The 15740-nt window shown below is 38.0% G+C and overlaps 1 non-coding gene across 1 annotated transcript; it reads left to right on the top strand.

Moving 5' to 3' along the window:
- Positions 1 to 1289: 1289 nt before the first annotated feature.
- On the top strand, positions 1290 to 1405 carry LOC137224175 (U5 spliceosomal RNA). Its single transcript, XR_010943270.1, has one exon. It is a non-coding gene; the product is annotated as a U5 spliceosomal RNA (small nuclear RNA).
- Positions 1406 to 15740: the final 14335 nt, after the last annotated feature.

Here is a 15740-nt window from a genome sequence, read left to right as displayed (position 1 = left end):
TAGGATGTGTTTATATTCAATCTGGACGTTACCATGATTAGGCTGAGAGACTAAGTACTAGAAATTCACTTATTCACTTAACAGATTTTTATGGAGTGTCTACTTGGTAGCAGGCAGTATGTTAAACCCTGGGATATGTATTATGAGTGGTAGTCTACTCTGAAACTCCCTTCTCCCAAAAAGCTTTCATTCCAGAAATGCAGGAAGATCCATATAATATTTTCCTTCATTGAGAAATGCCCTGTCTTAGGCCCCAAATCATGATCTTCATGTTTTCCCTTCTTCCTTATAGCAGGCCACAGGGACTTCTCCTACTTTCCTCCTTCTCATTAGCTATCACCGTTTCTATCCCATTCCATTCAATCTAGCTGCAAAAAGGAATGCTTTGTACTTCCAGCACCCCTTTGCTTATATTCTGAATTTTAATGTTCAATATTATTTTAAGTTTGGGGATTTTGATAGTATCCCACATGGAGGAGGAATCACTAAAGCTTATTAGTAAGACAATATTATTTTAACAAATAAACTTCAAAATCTCACTGGTTTATTTCTTGCTCATGCTAAGAAGAAGAAAACAGTACGTCCTAAGAGTGGATGCCTTTCTTCCAAGGGCCGATTCACACAGTGGCTCTTTTCACATAGTGGCTCTATCATCTACAACACTGAGGCTTCCAGTGCCACTGTGCTTCCCTGCATCAATCTGGCAGAAAAGTAAAGAACATGGAGCATCCCTTGTAGGAGGTTTTCATGGATCAGGTTCATAAGTGAACACATGTATTACATCTGTTCATATTCCATCATCTAGAACTTAGTCTATGGCTATGCCTTCTTACAAGAGAATCTGGGAAATATAGTTCAGATATATGCCCAGGAAAAAAGAGTAAAACGGGTTATCTAATGAGGTAGTCAGTCTCTGCCATAAATCATGAGGATTCTAAGATTCTGGAATATTTCTAAGACTACTTATAGTAGTCAATTGATGATTATGGCTTATACATCTCTAGATTTGTGATTTACTTAAATAAAATCTCCATAAGGTGATTTTGTTTGCCTTCTTATACAATCCAGAACGTAAAGATGCTCAGTGTATGAATGAATAAGTGTATAAACGAAAGAGCGAATGAAAAATTATTTTTTGACTCAAGTGGACAACTGGTCATTCTGATATTTGACACTGGTTCAATAGGACCCAATTATACAATTGTTAGTTGTCTATTCTTTCACTTATTCTAAGGAGGGAATAAAATAACTGGGAAAAAAATGAAGTGAAATAATAAATCTTAATTACAACACTCTGGTTTCTCTTCAGATTGAATAAATCTTTTGCCTTTTACTAAAGATTTCCATGGAGAGGAATAACTCTGAGTTTTACACCAATTTTTTGAGGCCTTGCCCTGGCAAGGCTACTTACTGTTTCCCAAATGAAAGAATTATTGCTTTTTTGCTTCTTACAGCAAAGCTACTTGCTCATTTTTGCTAGTTACTTAGTGTATGTGTGCATATTAAAGCAAACAGGATTTTCTGGGAATCTGTGTACAAATAGGGTGCCCAGGTTCAACCGAACTGGATCCTGCATACAAACCGCAACTAAGCATCTGCATGCCACAGCTAAGACAACTAAGAAGTCCACATGCCACAACTAAGAAACTAAGACCCAGCGCAGCCTAAATAAATGAATATTTTTTAAGAGGAAAAATCATCATTAAAAAAATCTTAATTACATATCTGCTCTCCAGAAGATATTACACCCTGTTCTTTCCTTTAAACCTCTCTATCTAAGTGACAAAGAAACAGGAGGAATTCCAACACAATTATTACACAGCAATTGAACATATACCATATGCCAGGACAATCAAAACATGATCCCCATCAGCTAGGAGAAGTTCCTGTGGTTATTTGTTGCTGTAATGTAAGCCAAGGTTAGCCCAGCATAGTTGTGCCTCATAAAAGACAGTGGATGTAGATCTACCCATCCTTTGCCCTTTGCTGCCACCCCAAAACTGGAGATCCATCTTGGATCCTAATTTTTGATCAGTACATTTTGCAATGTAATTCACAGCTGCATATTCTCAACACTGTCAAATCTCTAGCTGACCACGGACGTAGTCCTTAGCATATCCTCATACAAGAATATATATATACATATATATATCAATCAATATATATCATCAAGGATTACAACATAAAGTGAAGAGTGCCATAATGGAGATATATATAAAATGTAATGGTTGAGCAGGAAAGAGAATAATGTACTATTTTAGAGTTGAAGAAGCCTCTCCAGAGGGACTTCCTTTTGAGCTGAGAATTGCCACGTGAGCCAAAAGCAGGAGGCAGGTGGATATCAAAGACTTGATGCATGCAAAGGTTTATGGGATGAAAGTGAGGAGTATATGTAGCGAGGGCATGAAAACTTGTAGGGGATAAAAAAAGAAAGAAGGTTGGGGTGAGATGCTGAAGGGCCTTTCACGTTATCTTAAGGTAATTACATATTTTGTTCAATGCTAGGGATAAAGAAGCATGGTTTGGAAAAGCAAGGCAAATTATAGCTGTTTTGACACAGAGGATATTTTTCCATATCAGAATTGAAAAGCTATTAACTTTTGTAACCAAATGATATATGCAACAGACATCACTGGCTCTTAATCTCATTCTGACTTGTATCCCTAGGGTATGTTGAAAATTCAGTGAACCTTAGGCATGGGATGAGGAAGGAGGTATAGTTTCAGAATAAGGATGATGAAGGTATGAAGCTCAGGGATGGCATAGGATTACTGCACATTACTTTTTTACAAAGAAAGAGGTATAAGAAAACAAAACACCTGGAACTCTAATGGTGTTGGTTATTTTGGGGGCCATGTCAAGTGTTCCTGAGTAAATATGTCGAGAGTCCTGTGTTAAAATATCTTTAACGAACCATTCCATGCCTTCCAGCAAATATGGAAAATTGTTTTTTAAAGAAAAGGTTTTCTTAACCAAAGTAAGAAATATAATAGGTTACCTATAATAGAGGGACATTTTAAAGATACACTAAGACCAATATGTTGAAATCATTGGGATCCAGAACCTAGATAACATGTATTTGATAAATGAATAACTGAGACACAAAATAATTTTCTAATAGTTAAGACTGCCTTGGGAAACAGTGGGTCCCAAGAATAAAGTTATTCAAACATAAGCTTAGATGCTATAGAAAAGAATTCTAGTAGCATATGAGTTGTTAATCATTTATGGCTTCTCCTGAACGCCAAATTCAACAATCATTATAAACATTGCCTCAACTCAAATTGGTAGCAAGTTTTTCGTACTGAAATATGAAACAAGATTCCATATCGAGTAAGGCATAGCCCTTTGTAGAACATAGATTCTGGGATAATGCCAAGATACACATTGAAGAAACTCTACTACCCAAAGTTCATTTAATATTTGTTCAAAACTATTTATTGGGTACCTGCTATGTTCAAGGCATTGTTTACTAGTACTGCTGATATTTTTTTGAACTAAAATCCATAAAATTCCAAATAGAAAGTATATTTTATTAAAAGACAAATAATGAACAAACAAACAAATACATATAAAAATGGCAGGTTACAATGAGTTTGATATTTAAAACAAAAAGCATACAGAGAAGTACAGAGTGATGAAAGATAATGATGGCTTTTAATAGAGTGAAAGAATCCTTGAGAAAGAAGATAACTGAGTAAAGATCTGTATGAAGCAATGGAGCAAACAAAGAGATGATAGGAAGGAAAGTCTTTCCAGACAGAAGGAAGAGACGATAGATAGGCCCTGAAGAAGTGAACAACTTTATGTGGTTAAAGAGCAGTATTAATACCAGTAGGGGAGAAGCACAGTAATTTAGGAGAGAGTTATGGGAGAAAAATTTAAAGAGGGTGTGGGGCAAGATGATCTAGGGCTTCAAGGAGTATGGCAAGTATTTCAGATTTTAATCTAATTGTGTAGGGAGGAAGTCTTTGGGAGGTTTAAACAGGGAAATTATATAATCTTATATGTATATTTTTAAAATACTGTAGGTATTTAAAATACTTATGGTATTTCAGGAATAGATTGTAGGGGAATAAGAATACAAGTAAGGAAACAGAAGACTTCAGTACTCTATACAAGATGAGGATGGCTTAAACTAGGGTGGTAGCAGTGTTTGGTAACTGGTTTATATTTTGAACGTAGCTCTTTCAGGAATTTTTTGTCTGGATAGGATATGGAGCTGTAGGAAAGAGAGGAGTCAAGAACAAGTCCTGGATTTGTGGGCTATAAAACCTGGGTAAAGGTGGCAATATTTTCTAAATGGGAAGACCACATGAAGAAAGTTTTTTGTGTGATTATTTATTTGGCAAGTGCAACAAGATAATTAAGACTTATCTTTTATTTCTGTTAATTTGGAGAAGCTTATTAGGCATCCAACTGGTAATGTTGAGAAGGTAGTTGGTTCTGTTACTCTGGATGTCAGGACAGAGTCAGAGCTGTAACTATTAATTTTGGAGATCTTACCATGTGGATTCCATTTAAACCATGAGACTTAATGTGATTACCCAGAGTGGCAGTTTGGGAAAAGAGCAGAAAATCAAGGACTGAATGCTGTGGGAGAAAACACTAACAATGAAGTCAAGGAGTTAAGAGAAAGAGGAGAAGAGTATGGTAACTTGAAAGCCAACCGAGAAAATGAGAGACTACTTACTATGTATGTCAAATCATACCGAGATAAAGAAATATGATTAATTTTTCTGGCTAGACTGCTTCTAACACACTGGTCAGAAGACATCCAGCACAATTCAGCATGTTCATACTGTTTAACATTACAAAGGACTCTGTCTTCAAAACCAAATGATTAATTCCAACAAGTACGGCTCCCAGTTAGAACAACTGAAAGCAGATGAAAAGCATCCACAATTAGTCAACAGAAAACGCATAATCTTCCATCAGCATAATGCAAGACCCCATGTTTCACTGATGACCAGGCAAAAACTGTTACAGTTTGGCTGGGAAACTCTGATTCAACCACCGTATTAACCAGACACTGCACCTTCAGATTTGCATTTACCTTGGTCTTTACAAAATTCTCTTAATGGAAAAAATTTCAATTCCCTGGAAGACTGTAAAAGGCACCTGGAACAGTTCTTTGCTCAGAAAGATAAAATGTTTTGGGGAGATGGAATTATGAAGTTGCCTGGAAAATGGCAGAATGTAGTGGAACAAACAGGTGAATATGCTGTTCAATAAAGTTCTTGGTGAAAATGAAAAATGTGTCTTTTATTTTTACTTAAGAAACCAAAGGCATTTTTTTGGCCCACTGAATACTACAGAATAAAACTTGGGCCATATTATTAAGGGTCTTGAATTTCAGGATTTGGGGGAATATGTTCATTTTATATGAAATCTGAGCTTCAGAGAAATTTTTCTGGAAGTAATAGTGAATTAGAAAAAGAAGACATTAGAGACACAGTAGCAGGCTATTTGATTATTCGACATTTAAAAAACTGAAAAATTGATTTGTATTTGAAAAGCAGGCATGATATACAGAGGAAAATATACAGCAAGGAGGTAAGAATGTATGACCATGGTTCAGTAGGGTCTTTGGAAATAGAGAAATATATTGGAGGCTCCCAGGCTACGAGATACTGGTTGAAATATTGAAGAGAGTAAAAAGAAAGAGAGGAAAACGAAAGAATGTATCAAACTTGATAATGTCTATATTTAGAGGAGGAAGAGTAACAACTCAAAAGTTGAGAAGGATGGAAGCAAGGATCATGACAGGGAGATCAGGTAGTAATGTTAAAGAAATAACAAATCCGCACATTTGATTATTTGGGGGTCAAATGAAGGTGTGTTTGTAGCCTGTAAGAGGATGACCTGGGACTTTCCTGGTGGTGCAGTGGTTAAGAATCCACCTGCCAATGCAGCAGACACAGGTTTGAGCCCTGGTCCAGGAAGATCCCGCATGCCATAGAGTAACTAAGCCCGTACACCACAACAAGTGAGCCTGCGCTCTAGAGCCTACGAACGACAACTACTGAGCCCGTGTGCAACAACTACTGAAGCCCGTGTGCCTAGAGCCCATGCTGTGCAATAAGAGAAGCCACTGCAAAGAGAAGCCTGCACACTGCAATGAAGAGTAGCCCCCGCTTGCCACTAGAGAAAGCCCGTGTGCAGCAACAAAGACCCAATGCAGCCAAAAATAAATTAATTAATTTAAAAAAATAATGTATCCTTTGAGAAATTAAAAAAAATAAAGATGACCTTTTTTACAAATTACTGTCTAAATTGGGACACTACTGAAAGGAGATACCAACAATAATCATGATAATTGATCTACAACCACTATAAAAGTAAGATTGTCCCTGGAATGCTGGATATACAGTCACTCTGGATAAGAGGCATGAGTTGGGGAACAATTACAAGCTATATAGCTGCTAACAGGAGAGTAAACACTTGGTGAACTCAGAGAATAGAGAATAAAATCAAGAGCACAAGCAAAGAGAAGCTTCAAGAGGGTAGAGGAATAATACACGGAGATCACCTTCCTCCCCACAAATACATCAAAAATACATCTACACGTGGAACGATTCCTACAGAATAACTACTGAACACTGGCAGAAGACCTCAGACTTCCCAAAAGGCAAGAAACTCCCCACATACCTGGGTAGGGCAAAATAAGAAAGAAAAAACAGAGACAAAAGAATAGGGATGGGACCCACACCTCTGGGAGGGAGCTGTGAAGGAGGAAAAGTTTCCACACACTAGGAAGCCCCTTCACTGGTGGAGACTGGGGGTGGCTGGGTGGGAAGCTTCAGAGACACAGAGGAGAGCACAGCAACAGGGGAGCGGAGGGCAAAGCAGAGAGATTCCCGCACTGAAGATCAGTGCCAACCGGCACTCACCAGCCTGAGATGCTTGTCTGCTCACCCACTGGGGCGGGTGGGGCTGGGAGCTGAGGCTTGGGCTTCGGAGGTCAGACTCCAGGGAGAGGACTGGGGTTGTCTGCATGAACACAGCCTGCAGGGGGCTAGTGTGCCACAGCTAGCCAGAAGGGAGTCTGGGAAAAAGACTGGACCTGCCGAAAAGGCAAGAGGCCGTTGTCTCAGGGTGCACAAGGAGAGGGGATTCATTCCCTGTGTGCCCACAGAAGGGAGAGCACCGCCTAAGCAAGCTCCAGAGATGGGCGCAAGCCATAGCTAACAGCTCAGACCCCAGAGATGGGCATGAAACGCTAATGCTGCTGCTGCTTCCAACAAAAATCCTGTGTGCAAGCACAGGTTACTACCCACATTGCACCCGCTGGAGCCTGTGCAGCCCGCCACTGCCACGGTCCTGAGATCCAGGGACAACTTCCCCAGGAGAACACATGGCATGCCACAGGCTGCTGCAATGTCACGCTGGCCTCTGCCAACACAGGCTTGCCCTGCATTCCAATTATGACCACTGAACCCCTCCCTTTCCCCAGCCTCAGAGAGCAACAAAGTCATAATCAGCCCCTGCTTTAACCCCCTCCTGGTTGGGCAGGGAACAGACGCCTGAGGGGGGCCTAGATGCAGTGGCAGGGCCAAAACCAAAATCAAAACTAAACCCCAGGAGCTGTGTGAACAAAGAAGGGAAAGGGAAATTTCTCTGTGCAGCCTCAGGAGCAGCAGATTAAATCCCCACAATCAACTTCATAAACCGTGCATCTCTGGAATACCTGAATAGACAACATATGTTCCCAAAATTGAGGCGGTGGACTTTGGGAGCAACTGTAGACTTGGGCATTGCTTTCTGTGTCTGATGTCTTTTTGGTTTTATGTTTATCTTACTGTGCTTTTTAGTGCTTGTTATCATTGGTGGATTTGTTTATTGGTGTGATTGCTCTCTTCCATTTTTATTACTTTTTATTTTATTATTTTTTCCCTTTCTTCTCTTTCTCTCAGTGTGTATGTGTATGTTTCTTTGTGTGATTTTGTCTGTTTAGTTTTGCTTTTAACATTTGGTTGGAGGTTCTATCTGTTCATTTTTCTGTTTTTGGTTTATTTCTTCCTTTTCTTCCAAGCTATGTGGCCAGCAGGATCTTGGGGCTTCAGCCAGATGTTGGGTCTAAGCCTCCAAGGTGGGAGAGCCGAGACCAGAACATTGGACCACCAGAGACCTCTCGGCCCCACGTAATATCAATGAGCGGGAGCTCTCCCGAGATCTCCATCTCAACACTAAGACCCAGCTCCACACAATGGCCAGCAAGCTGCAGTGCTGTACACCCCATGCCAAACAACTAGCAAGACAGGAACACAACCCCACCCATTAGTACAGAGGCTGCCTAAAGTCATACTAAGCTCACAGACACCCCAAAACACACAACCAGAAACAGCTCTACCCATCAGAAAGACAAGATCCATCCCCTCTCACCAGAGCACTGGCACCAGTCTCGTCCAGCAGGAAGCCTGTACAAGCCACTGAACCAACCTCACCCACTGGGGGCAGACACTAAAAATAATGGGAACTACGACCTGTAGCCAGTGAAAAGGAGACCCCAAACACAGTAAGTTAAACAAAATGAGAAGACAGAGAAATGTAGAGCAGATGAAGGAGCAAGTAAAAAACCACAAGACCAAACAAATGAAGAGGAAACAGGCAGTCTACCTGAAAAAGAATTCAGAATGATAGTAAAGATGATCCAAAATCTCGGATATAGAGGGGAGAATATACAAGAAACATTTAACAAGGACCAAGAAGAACTAAAGAGCAAAGAAACAATAACGAACAACACAATAAATGAAATTAAGAACACTCTAGAAGGACTCAATAGCAGAATAACTGAGGCAGAAGAATGGATAAGTGACCTGGAAGACAAAATAGTGGAAATAACTACTGCAGAGTAGAATAGAAGAAGAAGAGTTAAAAGAATTGAGGACAGTCTCAGAGACATCCAGAACAATATTAAACACACCAACATTCAAATTATAGAGGACCAAGAAGAAGAGAAAAAGAAAGGGTCTGAGAAAATATTTAAAGAGATTATACTCGAAAACTTCCCTAATAGGGGAAAGGAAATAGTCAATCAAGTCCAGGAAGCGCAGAAAGTCCCATACAAGATAAATCCAAGAAGAAACATGCCAAGTCAGATATTAATCAAACTATCAAAGATTAAATACAAAGAAAAAGTATTAAATGCAGCAAGGGAAAAGCAACAAATAACATGCAAGGGAATCCCCATAAGGTTTAAAGCTGATTTTTCAGCAGAAACTCAGCAAGCCAGAAGGGAGTAGCAGGACATATTTAGAGTGATGAAAGGAAAAAAACTACAACCAAGATTACTCTACCCAGGAAGGATCTCATTCAGATTTGACGGAGAAACTAAAACCTTTACAGACAACCAAAAGTTAAGAGAATTCAGCACCAGCAAACCAGCTTTACAACAAATGCTAAAGGAACTTCTCTAGGCAGGAAACACAAGAGAAGGAAAAGACCAACAAAAATAAACCCAAAACCATTAAGAAAATGGTAATAGGAACATACATATCGATAATTACCTTAAATGTAAATGGATTAAATGCTCCAACCAAAGACATAGACTGGCTGAATGGATACAAAAACAAGACCTGTATATGCTATCTACAAGAGAACCACTTCAGACCTAGGGACACATACAGACTGAAAGTGAGGGGATGGAAAAAGATATTTCATGCAAATGGCAACCAAAAGAAAGCTGGAGTAGCAATTCTCATATCAGACAAAATAAACTTTAAGATAAAGGCTATTATAAGAGATAAAGAAGGACACTACATAATGATCAAGATATCAATGCAGGACGAAGATACAACAATTATAAATATTTATACACCCAATAGAGGAGTTCCTCAACACATAAGGAAAATGCTAACAGCCATAAAAGGGGAAATAGACAGTAACAGAATAATAGTGGGGGCTTTAACACCCCACTTTGAACAATGGACAGATCATCCAAAATGAAAATAAAGAAACATAAGCTTTAAATGACACTTTAGACCGGATGAAATCAATTGATATTTATAGGACATTCCATCCAAAAACAACAGAATAAATTTTCTTCTCAAACGTTCATGGAACACTTTCCAGGACAGATCATATCTTGGGTCGCAAATCAAGCCTTGGTAAATTTAAGAAAATTGAAATCATATCAAGTATCTTTTCTGACAATACTATGAGACTAGATATCAATTACAGGGAAAAAATCGGTAAAAAATAGAAACACATGGAGGCTAAAAAACACACTACTAAATAATCAAGAGATCACTGAAGAAATCAAAGAGGAAATCAAAAAATACCTAGAAACAAATAACAATGAAAACACAATGCCTCAAAACATATGGGATGCAGCAAAATCTGTTCTAAGAAGGAAGTCTATAGCAATACAGTACTACCTCAAGAAACAAGAAAAGTCTCAATTAAACAATGTAACCTTATACCTAAAGCAATTAGAGAAAGAAGAACACACACCAAAAAAAACCCTCCAAAGTTAGCAGAAGGAAAGAAATCATAAAGATCAGATCAAAAATGAATGAAAAAGAAATGAAGGAAACAATAGCAAGATCAATAAAACTAAAAGTTGGTTCTTTGAGAGTGTAAACAAAATTGATAACACATTAGCCAGACTCATCATGAAAAAAAGGGAGAAGACTCAAATCAACAGAATTAGAAATGAAAAAGAAGTAACAACTAACCCTGCAGAAATACAAAGGATCATGAGAGACTACTACAAGCAACTCTATGCCAATAAAATGGACAACCTGGAAGAAATGGACAAATTCTTAGAAAAGTACACCCTTCCAAGACTGAATCAGGAAGAAACAGAAAATATGAACACACCAATCACAAGCAGTGAAATTGAAACTGTGATTAAAAATCTTCCAACAAACAAAATTCCAGGACCAGATGGCTTCACAGGTGAATTGTATCAAACATGTAGAGAAGAGAAAACATCTATTCTTTTCAAATTCTTCCAAAATATAGTAGAGGAAGGAACACTCCCAAACTCATTCTATGAGGCCACCATCACCCTGATACCAAAAGCAGGCAAAGATGTCACAAAATAAGAAAACTACAGGCCAATATCACTGATGAACATAGATGCAAAGCCCTCAACAAAACACTAGCAAAGAGAATCCAACAGCACATTAAAAGGATCATACACCAAGTGGGGTTTATTCTAGGAATGCAAGGAATATATATACGCAAATCAATGTGATACATCGTATTAACAAAATGAAGGAGAAAAACCATATAATAATTTCAATAGATGTAGAAAAAGCTTTCAACAAAATTCAACACCATTTATGATAAAAACTCTCAAGAAACTGGGCATAGAGGGAAATTACTTCAACATAATAAAGGCCATATATGACAAACCCACAGGCAACATCGTTCTCAAAAGTGAAAAACTGAAACCATTCCCACTAACATCAGGAACAAGACAAGGTTGCCCACTCTCACCACTATTATTCAACATAGTTTTGGAAGTTTTAGCCATGGCAATCAGAGAAGAGAAAGAAATAAAAGGAATGCAAATTGGAAAAGAAGAAGTAAAACTATCACTGTTTGCAGATGACATGATACTATACATAGAAAATCCTAAAGATGTTACCAGAAAACTACTAGAGCTAATCAATGAATTTGGATACAGGATACAAATTTGGATACAAATTTGGATACAAATTTGGATACAGGATACAAATTTGGATAGCAGGATACAAAATTAATGCAAAGAACTCTCTTGCATTCCTATACACTAATGATGATAAATCTGAAAGTGAAATCAAGAAAACATTCCCATTTACCATTGCAAGAAAGAGAATAAAATACCTAGGAATAAACCTACCTAAGGAGACAAAAGACCTGTATGCAGAAAATTATAAGACACTGATGAAAGAAATTAAAGATGATACAAATACATGGAGAGATATACCATGTTCTTGGATTGGGAGAGTCAACGTTGTGAAAATGACTCTACTACCCAAAGCAATCTACAGATTCAATGCAATCCATATCAAACTACCACTGGTATTTTTCACAGAACTAGAACAAAAAATTTCACAATTTATACGGAAACACAAAGGACCCCAAATAGCCAAAGCAATCTTGAGAAACAAAAATGGAGCTGGAGGAATCAGGCTCCCTGACTTCAGATTATACTACAAAGCTACAGTAATCAAGACGATAGGGTACTGGCACAAAACCAGAAATATAGATCAATGGAACAGGACAGAAAGCCCAGAGATAAACCCATGCAAACATGGTCACCTCATCTTTCATAACGGAGGCAAGAATATACAATGGAGAAAAGAGAGCCTCTTCAATAAGTGGTGCTGGGAAAACCGGACAGCTACATGTAAAAGAATGAAATTAGAACACTTCCTGACACCATACACAAAAATAAACTCAAAATCGATTAAAGACCTAAATGTAAGGCCAGACACTATAAAACTCTTAGAGGAAAACATAGGCAGAACATTCTATGCCACAAATTCTAGCAAGATCCTTTTTGACCCACCTCCTAGAGAAATGGAAATAAAAACAAAAATAAACAAATGGGACCTAATGAAACTTCAAAGCTTTTGCACAGCAAAGGAAACCATAAACAAGACTAAAAGACAACCCTATGAATGGAAGAAAGTATTTGCAAATTAAGCAATTGACAAAGGATTAATCTCCAAAATATACAAGCAGCTCGTGCAGCTCCATATTAAAAAAAAACAGTCAACCCAATCCAAAAATGGGCAGAAGACCTAAATAGACATTTCTCCAAAGAAGATATACAGATTGCCAACAAAAACATGAAAGGATGCTCAACATCACTAATCATTAGAGAAATGCAAATCAAAACCACAATGAGGTATCACTTCACACTGGTCAGAATGGCCATCATCAAAAAATCTATAAACAATAAATCCTGGAGAGGGTGTGGAGAAAAGGGAACTCTCTTGCACTGTTGGTGGGAATGTAAATTGATACAGCCACTATGGAGAACAGTATGGAGGTTCCTTAAGAAACTAAAAACAGGACTATCATATGACCCAGCAATCCCACTCCTGGGCATATACCCTGAGAAAAACCATAATTCAAAAAGAGTCATGTACCACAATGTTCATTGCAGCACTATTTACAATAGCTAGGACATGGAAGTAACCTAAGTGTCCATCGACAGATGAATGGATAAAGAAGATGTGGCACATATATACAATGGAATATTACATAAAAAGAAACGAAATTGAGTTATTTGTAGTGGGGTGGATTGACCTAGAGTCTGTCATATGGAGTGAAGTAAGTCAGAAAGAGAAAAACAAATACTGTATGCTAACACACATATATGGAATAAAAAAAAATGGTTCTGATGAACCTGGGGCAGGATAGGAGTAAAGACGCAGATGTAGAAAATGGACTTGAGGACACATAGAGGAGGAAGCGTAAGCTGGGACGAAGTGAGAGAGTGGCATGTACATATATACACGACCAAAAGTAAAATAGATAGCTAGCGGGAAAGAGCTGCATAGCACAGGGAGATCAGCTCGGTGCTTTGTGACCACCTAGAGGAGTGGGATAGGGAGGGTGTGAGGGAGGCGCAAAAGGGAGGGAATATGGCGATATGTATATACATATAGCTGATTCACTTTGTTGTACAATGGAAATTAACACAACATTGTAAAGCAATTATAGTTCAATAAAGATGTTAAAATAAATAAAGTAAAATACTACTTTTCATTGACATTGCACCTGGTCACTCCAGAGCTCTGATGGAGATGTGCAATGGGATTTATTTTGTGTTCATGCTTGCTAACGTAACATTCTTTCTGCAGCCCATGGAGCAAGGACTAATTTTAACTTTCAAGTCTTATTATTGAAGAAATACATTGCATAAGGTTATCACTGCCATAGATAGAGATTCTTCGAGGGATATGGGCAAAGGAAATAGAAAATTTTTTGGAAAGGATTTACCATTCTAGATGTCATTAAGAATATTTATGATTCATGGAGAGAGGTCAAAATATCAACATTAACAGGTGTTTGGAAGAAGTTGATTCCAACCCTCATGGATGACTTTGAGAGTTTCAAGACTTCAGTGGAGGAACTGTTGGCAGCTATGGTGGAAATAGCAAGAGAATTAGACATGAAGCCTGAAGATGTGACTGAATTACTCCAATCTCATGATAAAACTTTACAGATGAGGAGTTGCTACTTACAGATGAGCAAAGAAAGTGGTTTCTTGGATGGAATCCACTCCTGGTGAAGATGCTGTGAAGATTGCTGAAGTGATAGCAAAGATTTAGAAAATTACATAAACTTAGTTGATAAAGCAGTGGCAGGATTTGAGAGGACTGACAATTCTGAAAGAAGTTCTGCAGGTAAAATCGTATCAAACTGCACTGCAATGCTACAGATAAATCATTCATGAAAGGAAGAGTCAATTGATGCTGCAAACTTCATTGTTGTCTTATTTTAAGAAATTACCACAGATACCTGCTACCTTCAGCAACCACCACCTGATTAGTCAGCAGCCGTCACCGTGGAGGCAAGATCCTCTACCAGCAAAAGGATTATGACTCACTGAAGGTTCAGATGATGATTAACATTTTTTAGCAATGAAGTATACTTTTATTTATTAAGGTATACATACTGTATTTTTAGCCATAATGCTATTTCACAGTTAATAGACTATAGTATATTGTAAAAATAACTTTTTTTATGCACTAGGAAACCAAAAAATTAGTGTGACTAACTTTATTGCAACATTCACTTTATTGTAGTGGTCTGGAACTGAACCCACAGTATCTCTGAGGTATGCCTGTATATATATTATAAACATAACATTATGAGGCTTCAAAAAAAAAAACCAAGGAGATTAGTTCATTTTGATAAGAAAGGGGGAGCGAGTGCTCTTCCTAGACACCAATAGAGTAGGAACACAATGGCCCAGAGGCATTAATAAATGGAAAAGAAGGACTTCCTTGTAGGAAGCCTCAATCATTTCAGTAAAGTAGGCCAGGAGATCAACTAATAAAACAGAAAGGTGGAGTTGGCGATTTGAAGACAGCTGAAAACTTTTCAAAGGACCACTCTTGGAAATGGTGCAGGAAGTCATTACACATTTTAAATGCAAGTGCCACCAATTATGATCAAGGTCCCACTCAGATTTTTGACTCTCCAGAAAGATAAATAATCCTCATAATAATGGTTACAATCTATTGATTATTTACTCCATGCTCTACTCTAAGTGCTTTACCTGAGCAACTTCATTTTAATCTCAAAACAACCCTATGAAATAAATGGTATCATTATTTCCATTTTACAAATGAGGACACCGAGGTACAGAGTGTTTAATAGTAATCATCAAAGGCTACACAGCTAGGATGTAAGGAGTCATAATTCAAATTTAGCTAATCTGGCTTCAGAACCCAAGGTTTTGACCACTGAGAGCTCTGACTCTGTTTTGAGGTCATAAACAGGTTTCAGAGTGGTATTTATTCTTAGAAGCAAGTAAAAAGAGTTTCACAAGATTATACACATATCTGAGGAAAGCCAAATGGAAAGCACTGACCAGGGGAGTGTCTCTCACTGGCTATATCTATTGAGGCTTCCACCATGATCTGAAATGAATTTGATACCAAATGGGATGTAAGTCAGTCTGTCACAGGAAGGTTTATACTATATTGGCCTATAGTTCTACAGATGAAAAGATGATTTTAGTCTGTAGGGTATCATTTACTAGCAGGGTATTTTCAGCATTTCAG

Source organism: Pseudorca crassidens, chromosome 4 (assembly GCF_039906515.1).
Source record: "Pseudorca crassidens isolate mPseCra1 chromosome 4, mPseCra1.hap1, whole genome shotgun sequence".
In the NCBI taxonomy this organism is placed as follows: Eukaryota; Metazoa; Chordata; class Mammalia; order Artiodactyla; family Delphinidae; genus Pseudorca; species Pseudorca crassidens.
This window is presented reverse-complemented; position numbering and strand designations above follow the sequence as displayed.